General features: G+C 46.3%; 1 protein-coding gene across 1 annotated transcript in view; it reads left to right on the top strand.

Moving 5' to 3' along the window:
- Positions 1 to 9,692, top strand: part of ypel1 (yippee-like 1) — a 103,932-nt gene extending 94,240 nt beyond the window's left edge. The window contains exon 7 of the transcript XR_010977293.1: positions 8,335 to 9,692. The gene's annotated coding sequence lies outside the window, so the exon portion shown is untranslated. The remainder of the gene's footprint in view (positions 1 to 8,334) is intronic.
- The last annotated feature ends 6,610 nt before the right edge of the window (positions 9,693 to 16,302 follow it).

Here is a 16,302-nt window from a genome sequence, read left to right as displayed (position 1 = left end):
TCAGCCAAGAGCGACATCTCAATTCATTCCATCTTCGCTGCCTTCGGAGAATCCTTGGCATCAGGTGGCAGGACTGTATCTCCAACGCAGAAGTCCTCGAGGCAGCCAACATCCCCAGCATATACACCCTACTGAGCCAACGGCACTTGAGATGGCTTGGCCATGTGAGCCGCATGGAAGATGGCAGGATCCCCAAGGACGCATTGTACAGCGAGCTCGTCACTGGTATCAGACCCACCGGGCCGTCTGCAAACGCGACATGAAGTCCTGTGACATTGACCACAAGTCTTGAGAGTCAGTTGCCAGTTACGGCGGGCAGCCATAAAGGTGGGGCTAAAGAGTGGCGGGTCGAAGAGACTTAGCAGTTGGCAGGAAAAAAGACAGAAGCGCAAGGGGAGAGCCAACTGTGTAACAGCCCTGACAACCAATTTTATCTGCAGCGCCTGTGGAAGAGTCTGTCACTCTAGAATCGACCTTTATAGCCACTCCAGGCGCTGCTCCACAAACCACTGACCACCCCCAGGCGCTTACCCACTGTCTCTCGAGACAAGGAGGCCAAAGAAGAACTGAGTTAGACTTTGAGGTAAATAAACTTACACCTTTCTTGCTTAAACCTGAGAAAACTTGTCTGGTTGATTCCTTTGCAATTACAATTAAAGAGCAGTGAGAAAGGACTCACTGAGGGAAGCTAAAAAAAACACTGTGTTTTAAAAATTATATCCTGTTACGGCCAAACCAGGAAAAGACCGAGAGGGGAGTCCTAGACCCATTCCTCACCTGGTGCTTGCAGCCGGATGAAGCAGCAGCCTTCCTTTCATGTAAGTATCTTCAGAATAACTTAGTTGAAGCTTCACTTAAATCAAAATGTTTTTTTGTCTCCTTTATTGTGTGAAACTCACCACCAACTTCCTATCATTTATTTTCCCTACAGTCAAAGTGAATGACATGGCAGCCAGCAGGCAGCGTTCCGCCCCACGGTTCAATGATGCCTCCCTGCAGGTTCTCTTCCAGGCCGTCAGGGAAAGGCAGGAGGACCTCTTCCCTGCAGATGGAGTCAGAAGACCCTCCCACCTCACCAAGGCTGCCTGGATGGAAGTAGCTGAGGAGGTCTCGAACCGTGGGGTAACTCTTAGAAGCCAATGCAGAATGAGTGATGTTGATGCATATACGCAATGGTTGTGATGCATCATTTGCCAAGTCATTGAATCTTCACTGTCTGCTGCCGGATAAACACAGCTACAACCAGCGTGAGCATGCGAGAACAGGAGGAGGGGTTCCTGACATCAGGCTGCTGACCACAGCTGTGGAGGCAGCCTCTGCTATCACGAGAGGGGAGGGAGGCATGGCGAGTGGAGATAGTGAGGCATAAGGATGAAGTGTCATCTCTGCTCTTACAGCCATATGTGGAAACTAAAAGAAATTGTGTGAATTCATGTGAAGCACATGCTTAAAGTGCCTCTGTTTGTGTCTCCACTGTAGGTGCCTGCCCTCGAGTATTATAACACCGTGTGGCCCAAGAATCCTCCTCTGGGGAGAAAGAAGAAGCCAATGCCCCAGAGGGTGCACCATCACCCTGCCTCTTCTTCCACCTCCGCCAGTGCAGATACATCCACACAGTCTGCGGGGGGGTTTAAGATTAGAATCTGGGTCACAAGCTGGTGTGCGCAAGACAGACAGGTCCCAGCAACTGAGGGAGCTTGTGCCAGCCAGGTCCCCTGACAATTGGAGGACTGCTGGGGACCAGGCCCCTGCTCAGCCTTATGCTCAAGATGATGTTGCTATGAGAAGTCTGCTAGATGTGCAGTAAAGTCATGTGGAAAATATATCGGAGATGCCTGAGGTCATTTAGAGTCATAGAGTCGTACAGCATAGAAACAGGCCCTTCGGCCCACCGCATCCATGCCGACCATAATGCCTATCTATACTAATCCCACCTGCCTGCATGAATTCCATATCCCTCTATGCCTTGCTCATTCAAGTACCTGTCCAGATGCCTCTTAAATGTTGCTACTGTTCCTGCCTCTACCACCTCCTCTGGCAGCTCATTCCAGATACCCACTATTCTTTGTGTGAAAGATTTACCCCTTTGATCCCCTTTAAACCTCCTCCCTCTCACCTTAAATCTATGCCTTCCAGTTTTAGTCACCCCTACCGTGGGAAACAGACTCTGGCTATCTACCCTATCTATACCTCTCATAATTTTATATACCTCTATCATGTCCCCTCTCAGCCTCCTTCGCTCCACGGAAAACAGACCCAGCCTATCCAATCTCTCTTTATAACTCAAGCCCTCCAAACCAGGCAACATCCTTGTGAATCTTTTCTGCACCCTCTCTAGCTTAATCACATCTTTCCTGTAGTGCGGCGACCAGAACTGCACACAGTACTTCAAGTGCGGCCTAACCAACATTATGTACAACTGTAACATGACGTCCCAACTCTTGTACTCAATGCCTCGGCCGATGAAGGCAAGCATGCCATATGCCTTCTTCACCACCCTGTCTACCTGTGTTGCCACTTTCAGGGAACTATGTACTTGCACCCCAAGGTCTCTCTGCTCAACAACACTCCCCAGGGCCCTGCCATTCACTGTATATATCATGCCCTGGTTTAACTTCCCAAAATGCATCACTTCGCACTTGTCTGCGTTAAATTCCATTTGCCAATCCCTTGCCCACTTTCCCAGTTGATCTATATCCTATTTGATCTATATTTGTGGCTTAACGCATGCCATGGAGGAATCCATGTCCTCACAATATTTAAGAAGTATTTAGATGGGCACTTGAAATGCCATAGCACACAAGGCTACGGGCCAAGTGCTGGAAAATGGGATTCGAATAGATAGGTGCGTGATGGCCGGCACGGACACGATGGGCCGAAGGGCCTGTTTCTGTGCTGTATAACTCTATGACTCTATAACTCTAAGCCATGATGTCTGCCATGTCCCAGGCATTTGAGCGTATGGCTTCCTCAGTAGAGAGTCTGGAGAGCTCCGTGGTGAGTGGTTGAGCACTCAAGCTATATGCGATCTGACCTGCAATCCATTGCTGTTGCTGTGGGCTCCATGCAGCAGAGACTAAGTGAGAGGGGGATGAGGAACCCGGACCTCCTTCCAGGTGCATCTTTCCCCCAGGGAGACAGGCAGGTGCCATCGTGCACGCAGATGGAGGATGAGCACATGTCAGCTGCCCCAGGGCCTTCCTCTCAGGACACCCCTAGGGTAAGCGGCGTCTCATCCTATTCCCTCACCCCCACCCCCGACATTGACCCCCTTATCTCCAGCGGGCGATCACACGGGGGATACTCAAGTATCATGGCTGCAGACCCCCAGTAGGATGGCGCCATCAAGGACCCGTTCCTCCAGAGGACACCCGCCACAGTCATCCACAGTAATGGGGCAGCGCACTGAACAGACTGCCTCCACCTCAGCTGCTGATGTCGGGGTAGCACCTTGACGTAGTGGCAGGAAAGAAAACTGAAACTGTTTTGAGCACGAAGGTGGCACGGATGATGTTGGAATGCTAACAAATGCAAAGATGTATTAAAAGATTTTTATTTCTTGCAAAATTTGATCCACTCTCAGTAATGTTTTGCTTGGTTACAGATGGATACAAAGAAGTTTTTTTGGAAGCTATTAGCAGGAATGTAATGATGTTGCAAAGCATCTCAGGAAATGTCCTGTGTCCATATCTCATTGGAACTTTAGCTTTTACTCTTCAATAGTGGCTGCTTTCCTATTGATGATTAATAACTTTTTCCAATACTGTCTACTTTTGCTTTCTGTAGTCATAACTTAACACTGCTTGCAGTGGTGTGCAGTTGCATTCATCGTAGCCCATGGATGATTTAAAACGCCAATCACATGAGAGTGCAACCACACTTCGTTAAGATTGCAGATTTGAATACGATCTCATGCACAAGGGAATTTCTGTGGGGAATTGTTATGTTTCTCCTCCCAACGTTTCTTGATGATGGGGCTTATTGTTGGCTGAAACATGCATTAATGATGTTCTCTCTGATGTCTCTTCCCTGTCTCTCCATGGCTCTCATATCGATGACAGCAATGTTAACATTGTTATCCTCCTCCTCATCTTCTTCATAGTCATCCTCATCTGAGGAGGACTGGTGTTCCTCCTGTTCCTCCACCTGCAGTGTGTTGCCACATCTAATTGCAAGGTTGTGCAAGGCACAGCAGACGATTATCTGTGACACCCTCTGCGGTGTGTACTGAAGAGCCCCTCCAGACCGGTCAAGGCAATGAAATCTCATTTTCAGCATGCCGATGGTATATTCAATGATGGCTCTGGTGGATGCGTGAGCAACCTTGTACCTCTCTTCAGCAGCACTTTGGGGATGATGTTCTGGTGTCATCAACCATGTAAAAAGGGAATAACCCTTGTCACCCAAAATCCAGCTGTCCACTTCAGCTGGCTCCTTGAAAACAACTGGCAGCTGGGAGTTCCACAAAATGTAGGAGTCATGACAGCTCCCTGGGAAACGTGTGCAAACATGCACGATTCTTCTCCTGTGGTCACAAACCAACTGTATGTTTAAAGAGTGGCTGGTCCCAGGAGCTCTAATGGCCACATGAGTGCAGTCAATCACCCCTTGCACTCTAGGGAACCCAGCAATGGCGCCAAAGACCACAGACCTTGCTGCCTGGCTATCCCTGCCTACAGGTATTGAGATAGAATCACTGGCACGTTGAAAAAGGGCATTGGTCGCCTCTTTGACGCACCTGTGGTCGCAGACTGCGAGATGTCACATATGTCGCCCGTTGATCCCTGGTGGCAAAGAAATTGAGTACAATAGTAATCTTGAGAATAAGTGGCATGGGGTTCCCAACGAAAACAAGTGGCTGTAGGTGATGCTGAAGGATCGTACACATTTCTGTCGCCATTGCAAATCACATCCTCATGCTTTTCTGGCATTGCCTCTCTGACATCTGAAGGTCATGTGTCCTTGTCCAGGGGATGTGTTAACACACCAACGCCCGTCTTCAATAATGCCTTTCCTGGATGGCTCATTCTGAGCAGCCTCACCCTCTTGTGCTGCCACTGCTCCGTTATCATCCGTTATCGCCAAGATCCCTCCTCAGTCTCTCCTGCTGCAATTGTTAATGTGTTAGAGGACAAATTGTGTGTACAAGACTCATGTCTGTGCATCTTTTCCATTGTTGAGATGAGAAGAGTGTTGTACAACCATCCTTCTGCCATTCAGCAGAATCATGAAAGTCAAGAGCTGATCGCTGTTATGTGCCCTACATTTGCATGCAGCAGGAGGCCCCACCCATCATCATTTGTCTCCTCTCAATCGACTTACATTCCTTGACTGGACACATGGTTTGCATTCTTCTTCCAGAAAATGTTGCATTTGCGATACCAGGCACGTTTGCCCACCTTCCAACCTCCTCCAGCCACCATCTAGCCTGCACCCATCACCGTTGACCCACCCAACTTAACCATCACCCTACCCCCTATTACCACAGAACGTTAGTGTGGACCTGCTCATCATCAGTTTATAAATCCCGTTCCTTCCCACCTGTCCCTACTCACGTCACCGTCCAATTGCCAACTCTTACCCTTGAATCTCCAAGAATCCACGTTGATATAGTTACAGATTCCCAATCCCCTCCCTATGATGACCTTGAATACCCAACCCTAAGCCTCGACCTCCCCCCTACCATATACAATTGCCCCCCACGACTTCGCCAGCCAGACCTTGATGTGGATACACAGGACACTGATGTTGACAGCAATCCTCCCTCCTTTTAGGCCTCTCATGCCCATCAGTTTTCTGGCAGGAACATATCAACCCACCACCCCCTGCAACCACACACAGCTAGCCTCATCGTCAAAATCAGCCATTACACATCCTGGACTCTTCCTTCCTCCCTCCCCTGTTCCTCCATGCACCCCACCCTGTCCTCCCCGATTACCCTCTCCTGCTCCTCCATGTCGTCCTCGCCCATGCTGTTGCTGCCATCCCCTGAGATGATTCACCCTTGCTGGTGCCAAGCCTGGAGGCAAACATCCATTCCAATGCTGCCGTTAGTTAAGCAGCTGAGTTAAACAGAGAAGAGCACAGTCCTGAGACTCAACTGCACAAGTACGACTGTTGCATGCCACGTTGAAACATTTGTGAACCAGGTGGTATGGGAATATCGCTTGCCGTTCAGTAAATCTGGCAGGTAGGACTAAATCCTAACTATGTGTGTGGTAATGAGTAATCATGGCATGAAAATGAATGCAAAGCTGCAATCTGCCACTGCGCTGGGGGAGCCCTGGAACACCGCAAATGAGTTCATTCCTCTATAACAGCCCGCTGTCGGAAATCCGAAAAAACACCTCCTGCCTAATTATATCTCTCCCCACACCACCAAATCTGCCAAGGCGGACTGCATAAAATTCCCCCAAGGAGTCTGCAAAGAGGTACAGTTAGAGAAGTGAGTGGGCAACAATTTGGCAGATGGAGTATAGTGTGGGAAAATGTGAGGTTATCCACTTTGGTAGGAAGAATAGAAAAGCAGAATATTATTTAAATGGAGAGTGACTACAGAATGCTGCGGTACAGAGGGATCTGGGTGTCCTCGTACATGAAACACAAAATGTGAGCATGCAGGTACAGCAAGTAATTAGGAAGAAATATGGAATGTTGGCCTTTATTATATAGTATAAAAGTGGGGAAGTCTTGCTGCAACTGTATGGGGAGTAGGTGAGACCACACCTAGAGTACTGTGTACAGTTTTGGTCTCATTTAAGGAGGGATATGCTTGCATCGGAGGCAGTTCAGAGAAGGTTCACCATTTCATTTCTGGGATGAAGGGGTTATCTTATTAGGAAAGGTTGAGCAGGTTGGGCCTATATTTATTGGAATTTAGAAGAATGAGGTGATTCTTACTGAAACATAAGGTTCTGAGGGGGCTTCACAGGGTAGATGCTGAGAGGATGTTTCCCCTCGTGGGGGAATCTAGAACTAGCAGGAATAGTTTCAGAATTAAAGGTCTCCCATTTAACGTAGTGCTGAGGAGGATTTTCTTATCTCAGAGGGTCATGAATCTTTAGAATTCTCTAACTTTGGAGGCTGAGTAATTGAATATATTCAAGGCTGAGATAGACAGAGTTTTGAACTATACGGGAGTCATGGGTTATGGGGAATAGGCAGGATAGTGTACTTGAGGTCAAGAACAGATCAGCCAAGCTCTTATGGAATGGTGGAGTAGGTTTGAGGGACCGAATGGCCTACTCCTGCTCCTATTTCTTATGTTATTATGTTCTTCAACAGGAACTTTGTGCCTCAGTAAACCGGCTACTGAGACCCGATATTCTGCCCTCACACCTCCCCCTGCCAACCCCACTCCTGCCCTTTGGCCAAAAAATAACCAACTGACCTGACCTTACATTATAGTGCAGGATCATTTGGCCACAGTGCCTCTGAACTTTGACCCTGGCAACACTCAGTAAAGGCCGCTTCACCAGCTGAACACTACATAAAATTACATAGAATTACGTAGTATGGCAACAGGCCATTCACTCTATGCTGGTATTTATGCTCACATGAACCTCCTCCCATTCTACTTCATTTCATTCTGTCAGCCGATCTTTCTATTCCTTTCTCCCTCATATACTTATCTAGATTCCCCTTAAATCCATTTATACTATTTGGGTCAATTATTCCATATGGTAGCAAGTTCCACATTCTCCTGAATTAGTTATTTGATGTATTAGTGACTATCTTACATTAATGGCCCCTAGTTTTGGACTCTCCCACAAATGGAAACATTTTCTCTATGTCTACCCTATCAAACCCTTCCATAATTTTAAACGGCACTATTGGAGCGCCCCTCAGCCTTCATTTTTCTGGAGAAAATAGTCCCAGCATGTTCAGTCTTTTCTGATAGTTATAACCTCTCAGTTCCGGTACCAGCCTTTTAAATATTTTTCCCACTTTCTCCGGTGCCTTTATATCATTTTTGTAATTTGGGGACTAGACTGTGCACTGTACTCCACGTACTGCATTGTGCTGATTGAACAAATGCTACACGCTCCAGGGCCACCCAAATTTTCTGATGTTTCCAATGCTACAGATGCAGGCCTAAACTAAGTCACTGTCCCAGCTAGGAGCTGAATGAAGGCTGTGAAGGATCAGCCAGGGGAGAAACAATTAAAAGAAATCATAAAACAAAATACAGTTTTACAGTCGCCGCTCAGTCTTCAGTCGAGAAGATCGTGGACTTAGGAGGATGATGTTAATTATGGAAATTTCTGACTGCAAATAGTTGACGCATTTGGACACTCACCTACTTTTCTCCTTTTCTTCCTTCCCATCCTGAAGGAAAGATAACGCAGAATATCTGGGACATACCGAAGGATGCTGTGCCGAAAATAGCTGAGAATCAGAGATTAGAGACACTTTAGTCTAGAACTTCATATCTGTTGTGATCAAAGAATTGGTGTGAATTGGACAAAAATGACTGGCAATCGGGGTACAGAAGCATCACATCAGTTCGTCATCTGTTTAGTGCTAAATACAAGTTTCCAATGGCATTTTCTGCTGTTGGTTATACCTTCCAGTTTGACAGCTTGAAGAGGATTGCTTTTCATGCGCCTTGCTAATTCGCCAGCACAAAGTGCAGGAAAGTGGGCAGAGATCTTTGACACTGTCTCTCCATCCCCTTTACCTTGCCCTAGGTTTCCTGGGGTTACCCCCAGTGGGTGGTGTAATTCTACACCTCCTGTAGCTGTGTTAGCATTAGCCACAAGCTACAAGTGGCTAATAGTGAATTCAGATGTGACTAATTGCATCTTGATTGATATATAATAAATGTGTAATAAACTGAGTCGTTGGGCTTGTGATTTCAATACCTGTACTTCCAACAAGAGGGAATTTAGTCATCTTCCTTTGACATTCAATGGCATTACCATCATTGAATCTCCCACCGTGAACATCCTGAGGGTTACCATTGACCAGAGACTTAATTGGACCAGCCATATAAGTACTGTGATTACAAGAGCAGGTCAGAGGCTGGGAATTCTGTTGTGAGTAACTCATCTCCTGACTCCCCAGAGCCTGTCCACCACCTACAAGACACAAGTCAGGAGTGCGATGGAATACTCTCCACTTGCCTGGATGGGTGCAGCTCCAACAACACTCAAGAAGCTCGACACCATCCAGGACAAAGCAGTTTGCTTGATTGGCAAACCTTAAACATTCACTCTCTCCACCACTGGCACATAGTGGCAGCAGGGTGTACCATCTACAAGATGCACTGCGGCAACTTGCTAAGGCTCCTTCGACAGCACCTTCCCAACCCACAACCTCTTCCACTTAGAAGGGCACGAGCAGCAGATGGATGGGAATACCACCACCTGCAACTCCCTCTCCAAGTCAAATTCCATCCTTCATTGCCGCTGGGTCAAAATCTTGGAACTCCCTTCCTAACAGCACTGTGGGTGTACCAACACCAGATGGACTGCAGTGCTTCAAGAAGGCAGCTCACCACCACCTTCTCAAGGCAAACAGGGATGAGCAACAAAAGCTGATCTTGCCAGCAACACTCACCTCCTTTGAACGAATAAAAAAAAATTTGCATAGCGTAAGCATGTGTACTTTAACCTTGTGTGTTGGTAAAATGGAAAGATGTGAAGCAGAAAGCAAATTTTTTCTGATCATTGTGATGGCTTTACTTGCTTGCTTACTGAATTATGCTGGCTGTTTGTTAAGTAAAAATACACATGATGTACATTTACCTGTATTGTGTGAGTGTATTAAAGCATTTTCAATTCTAATTAGTGCACGTAGCGATAACGGTGTTGCTGTAGCCAAACCTGCGTCTAGTCAGCTATAAGTACTGGACAGCATTGTTCTACAGTTATTATCTAAAGGCAGTTATGTTAATGAGATGACAGGGGCCGTTTCCCGCCCTCTGACCTCGATTTCCTCTTTCTTTGTTCACCAGCAGGGTGCTATTTTGAGAGGTACCCAGAAGAGGAGGGAAATGCTTTGTGAGGGGTAGGCAGCACACATGGAAGCACCAAAAATATTTGAAAAGGGACTGGAAGATCTAAAGCACAGTGCCTCCCAGCTCATTAGCCTTGCTGCTCTTACAGTCACTCTTTCAGGCCTGCAGCCGCACTGAACTACCCTCATCATTGCCAGGCACGAGGCAGTGTAGATACAGGTGGTTTCAGGCTATTGGAGGGGTGGGGGGGGGGGCTTTGTGTGCGCTCCAGCTGCCAACAGCATAGGTGCTGAGCCCACAGAAAAGTCAGCCCCCATGGACAAATGAGACGCTGACAAATGTGAGATACTGGGAGGCTGTTCCCCCTCGCTAGAGAGTCTAGAAGTAAGGGTCAGAGTCCCAGGATAAGAGGCCAGCCATATAGGACTTAGATGAGGAGAAATTTCTTCACTCGGGGGTTGTGAGTGTTTAGAATTTTCTACCTCAGAAGGCTGTGGATGCTCAGTCATTGAGTATATTCAAAACTGATATCACTAGATTTTTGGACACTAAGGGAAATCAAGTGATACAGGGATAGTGTGGGAAGGTGGAATTGAGATAGAAGATCAGCCATGATCTTATTGAATGAAGGACCAGGCTCAAGGGGCCAAATGGCCTACAACTGCTTCTATGTTTTATCTTCCAGATATCATTGAGTGCTGGAGAGGTGTCTGGGGACTGGAGAAAGGCAGATGTTACTCCTATTTTTTAAAATGAAGGTAGCAAAAGTAGTCCAAGAAATACAGAGCAGCGAGTTTGATGTGCATTCTGGGTAAAGTTAAGGATAGCTTTATTAAAGGTAATATCATGGAGCATCTGGATAGAAATAAAATCTTCAGTGTCCCTCGATTCATGGATGACATCTACTCAAGGTCGCGAGTTTCTGTCATGGGTCTTCATGTGACTGAAGAGGCCGATTCTTGACCTGCAGATCTTTGGCCACATGGGGCAGGACACCCCACGAAGTAATGGGATCCGGAATGCAGGATTTGCTTCCTTTTCTTTCCTTCTCTGCTGCCGCTCCGCCTCATCATTAAGGCTTTTGGACTCAAATCATGATGCAGATTGATGGACAAGTTGTCGGCATTTTGAATGACTGGTAGCAAGCTCCTCCCAATCATCAATGTAAATGCTGCCACACTTCAAATAGAGCTTCAGAGTGTCTTTGAAGCATTTTCTTGTTCCTCTCTGGAATGCTGGCCATTTGACAGTTGAGAAAACAGGACCTGGCCATCCAACATAGTGTCCAGTCCATCGAAGTTGGTTTTTCAGGAGTTTTGCCTGAAAACTTTGTTACGAAAGTGATTCTTTTTTTTGTGAAAATATTTTCTGAGGAATTGATAATCAAACTGAATAAATGTTGGACCAGTATTTAATCAAGAGGGAACTGAAAGCACTAGTTTGGCAACAACGTATACTGGTTGTCACATGACTCAAGTTAAAAATAGAACACAAACCCTGGTAACAGGGAAAAATGTAGGGAGAGAAGTCAGTAGCGCCCCTTGATTGGACAAGCCCAGCAGCAGCAACACACACCCAAGAGGGCAGAAAACTCACAAGCTTTTGGTTGTTGTCTCAGTGTGTTTTACCTTCTGGAGTGAGAAGCTGATGAAGTTAGTCAGCTGCCGAAGAAGTGTCAAGGAAAGAGAAGACCACAACCGAGTTCACTTTCCAGCATCTCTAAAAGACCCTGAGAAGTCCACTGTGTCAATTCATCTTGTCTCCTGTCTTTGAAGAAAGCCTGCTAAAAATAATACTCGATGCTGCCTGAAAAGAATTGTTCTAAAAGATCCGAGTGGTGTGTCTCGGAGGCTAGACTGTATGCCAATTTAAGACCAATACATCTCATCTGCTGTTTTCTTCAAAGATGAGCTAGTAAGCAGTCCAAGTGTTTTTTTTTGTCTGTAGCAGACCCCTGAATTTTAAAAAATCCCTTTATTTTTCCGGTTAACCGGTGTATGTGTTTGTGTGTGTGTGAGTCTGAGGGGGCTAAGGTAAAAAGGGAACATTAAAATTTTAATCTGTGTGTTTATGCTTTACTTCATTACTAGTTAAGACTTGGTCTATAACAAACTGATAATTTTATTGTTCATTAAAGAAACTTAGGGTGTTCTATTTTGGGAAAAATACAGTATATGATTAATTGTATCAGTAAGTGGAAACATTTAAAATATATGTTGTGTCCTGTGGAGAAGTGGGACTAGAATAAACAGTGCACTCCTCCCACCTTGGTTGTAACAGCTGTAGAGCTGGCTTCAAGAAGGACACTAGTGTTTGTTCGAAGGTCCTCCCATTGAATCCGTAGGATACGGCAGAGGCATTGCTCATGGAATTTCTCTCGCACTCTTTTATGTGTCGCTGATACACAGTCCGGGTCTCACTGCAGTAACAGGAGTGTGGTGACAACAACTGCTCTGTACACTAGGACAAACACCTATTGCTGTAATTTGTAGAAGGCTGAGCTGGCGCAGCTGATCTGGTGTCGGATCTCCTCGTCAGTGGTGGCCTTTTGAGAGAGATGGCTTCCAATGTGTGGGAAGTGCTCAACATATTCCAAAGTCTCTCCTTCAACATATATGGGAGGTGGAATATTTGGCTGACCAGGTAAGGGCTAATATATGAGTTTTGTTTTGGCGACATTCTCTTGTATGCAGAATTGAAGAGATTGAGAGTGGCTTGCAAATCTGGTGCAGAGTGGGCAACGACCACTGCAGTCATCTGCAAACTGTAGATCCTGTATGTCTATGATGGTCAGTTTCATTTTGGCACAGAGGCAACTGAGGTTAAAGTGTTTTCCATCTTGGTGGTATTTAATACTCACACCAGAGGGCAGCTGATGAGGTGAATCGCCTCTGTCAGGTATTTTGTAAATAGTATGGGGGCTATCACACAGCCTTGCTTGACCCTGGTCTGTATTTTGAAGGCATCTGTTTCAGATCTCCCACTCAGCAGTTGCAGTCACATCATCATGGAGCAATTGAAGATTGTGAAGAAGTTTCTTGGACATCCAAATCTTTGGAGAACAATCCACAGAGCCTCGCAATTTACTGAGTCAAATGCTTTGGTCAGGTCACTGAATACAATGAAAAGTTCCTGGTGTTGTACTCAACATTTTTCTTGGATTTGTCTGGCAACAAAGACCATGTCGGAGGTTCCTCTGGAAGGTCTAAAGCCACATTCTGTCTTTGGGAGGATTTCCCCAGCCGCAGGAAGTAGGTGATTCAGAAGAATGCATGTCAGGATTTTCCCTGCTATGGATAAGAGGAAAATACCTCGATAGTTTCCACAGCATGAGTTATCTCCCCTCTGGAAGATAGTTACAATTGTCACATTCCTGATTTTGGTGGGGTGGAGAGGGGGAGGGGTGCAGGGGGAGTTATTTTTCCTCCTAAATCCAAAGGATGAGTGCATGTAATCCTGATGTGAGCAAATGCCCACCAGCTATGAAGCCCTCAGCTGGAATACCATCGGGGCTGCAGGCTTTGTTGTTTTTCATCCACTTGATTGCTTGTTGCAGCTCTTCCATCGATGGTGGTTCATCCATGGATTCTACCACAGGATACTGGGGGATGACCTGAACAGTATCAGCTGCCACTGTGGATTCATGGTTGAGGAGTTGTAGAAAATCTTCTTTCCAGCGTTGACGGGTGGCATTGTCATCCTTAAGAAGAGAGACACCATCCTGTGAGCGAAGGGGATTTTGTCCATTTAACCTTGGTCTATATATGGCCCTGGTGGCTTCAAAAAAGCTTTGCATGTCATGATGGTTGGCATATTGTTGGATCTCTCAGGCTTTCTCTTCCCACCACTTGTCCTTTATCTTCCAGATTTGTCTTTGGGTGTCAGCCTTGAGTTGTTAGAATGCTGCCTTCTTGACAACCAATCTGGAAAATCCTCATACCCGATTCAATTTCAGATCAGTGGGAACTAATAAGGTCAGCTGTACTAGGCTCCTGTGTCCAGACCATTGATTTCGAGCATCGTCATCACCAGGACTGGTTCATCGAAAATGATGCTGAAATATGTGACCTCCTGGAATAAAAACGAACAGCCTTCGTTGCCTGGCAGAACAACCCAAGGTGACCCTCGTGTTCATGGAGTTGGTTTTGCCATCCAGAATAGGATCTTGAATGTACTGCCAGAACTCTCCAATTGTATAAATGAAAGGCTCATGACATTTCACTTATAGCTCAGCTGTAATCAATATACCACCATCATCAGCGCTTATGCCCTGACCCTTGACTCCGATGAAGATGTTAAGGAAAAATTCTATTCTGACGATGAAGTCCTCACTACCATCCCAAAAGAAGAGAAGATCATCCTTCTGGGGGACTCTAGTGCCAGGACTGGCCATGACGCCGATGTCTGGAGAGGAACCATTGGGAAAAACAGGGTGGGAAAAGCCAATGCAAATGGTGCCCTACTGCGGACAAAGTGTGCTCAGCATGGCCTCATTATAACAAACACCCTCTTCTGCCAGAAGAACAAATACAAAGCCACATGGAGGCATCCTAGATCAAAGCACTGGCACCTCCTGGATTATGTCATTGTTTGAGTCAAAGATCTAAGTGATGTCTGTATCACTCGATCCACATGGGGAACTGATGCCTGCTGGACAGATCATCGATGTGTTCAATCAGTGATGAATATTTACCTAGCACCAAGACATTGCAAGACCCAAAAGTTCAAGAGGAAGAAAATTAATGTCTCAGCACTAAAGCAGCCCGACCAAAGAGAGGAATTCCAAGTGCAGCTCATCTCTATCTCAACATAGGTGTCCAATGACCTTCATGCATCTGTCGCCTGTGTGCAGATTCTTCATTAGGGATGCCGAGGTTCACAGCCCTGTCCCTGTCACCAATTCTCCATCGCCACAGGATTTGGCAAACGGACCCTGGGAGAAGCCTGCGCGTGACTTTGTTTAACATGGGGACCTAGGGGCGCTGTCGCAGTCCACATGATCTTGACGGGTTGCTGGTCAGATTTTGGTGATGTGCCGAACCATGATGACCAGGACCACCTTGCCGCTGCCGCATTCTTCCGCCTTCGCAGCCGGTGAGATGCACAGTCTTCCTTCGCCTGGTCTGACGTCGATGACTTTTTGAACGGCACTTTTCTGGCACCTTCCCCCGATCTTGCTGCCATGGCTGGCTCCACCAGGAGCAAGGAGCTCCCGACGGCATCGCTGAAGGGATTGTGTGAACACACAAGTCTCTCCAATACGTCAGGGTGGTGATCCATGGAGGGAAATAAAATCATAAAAGATAGTCAGTAGGAGTTCATGAAGGGGAGGTATTGCCAATCTACTTTACTGATTTTCTCTGAGGGTGTGCCAAAGTAGCTTCATAGGGGTGAAGCAGTGGACCCTGTGTACTTGGTTTTCAGTAAGGCCTTTTATACAGTTGCTCTGAAATAAAAATAAAGAAAGGGGGAATGGGAGGAAAGAACAAAAGGCAGGTCTGTGATAGGGTGGAAGGCACGAGTGATACCATCCCTTTTGCCTTGCACCATCATCCCTTTTGGATTGTAATTACTCCTGCCTTCCACCCTATCGCAGACCTTATCTTTTGTTGGTATCCCTCTTCCCTTGTCTCTGTACTTACTTAAAATCTGTTACATCTCTAAGTTTTTCCAGTTTTGATGAACGGTCACAGACCTGAAACGTTAGCTCTGTTTCTGTCTCCACAGATGCTGCCTGACCTGCTGAGTATTTACGACATCACAGAATGACAGAATCATTATAGTGCAGAAGGAGGCCATTCGGCTCATCGTGTCCGCACCAACTCTCTGAAAGAGCAACTCCCTCAGTTCCACTCCCCTGCTTCTCCCCGTAACCCTGCACATTCTTCCTTTTCATATAACTGTCTAATTCCCTTTTGAATACTTCAATTGAACCTGCCTCCACCACATTCTCAGGCAGTGCATTCCAGATATTAACCACTCGCTGCGTGAAAAAATTTTCCTTATGTTACTTTTGCTTCTCTTTACCAAATACATTAAATCTGTGCCCTCCCATTCCCGATCCTTTCACAAGTGGGAACAGTTTCTGTCTATCAACTCTGTCCGGACCCCTCATGATTTTGAATACCTCTATCAAACCATCTCTCAGCCTTTTCTTCTCCAAGGAAAACAGTCCCAACTTCTCCAATCTACATGACTGAAATTCCTCATCCCTGGAACCATTCTCGTGAATCTTCTCTGTACTCTTTCCAATGCCTCACTACTTTCTTCAAGTGCGACACAATACTCCAGCTGAGGCCAAACTGATGTCTATACAAGTTCAACATAACTTCCTTGCTCTT

This window comes from Heterodontus francisci, chromosome 23 (assembly GCF_036365525.1).
Source record: "Heterodontus francisci isolate sHetFra1 chromosome 23, sHetFra1.hap1, whole genome shotgun sequence".
NCBI lineage: Eukaryota > Metazoa > Chordata > Chondrichthyes > Heterodontiformes > Heterodontidae > Heterodontus > Heterodontus francisci.
This window is presented reverse-complemented; position numbering and strand designations above follow the sequence as displayed.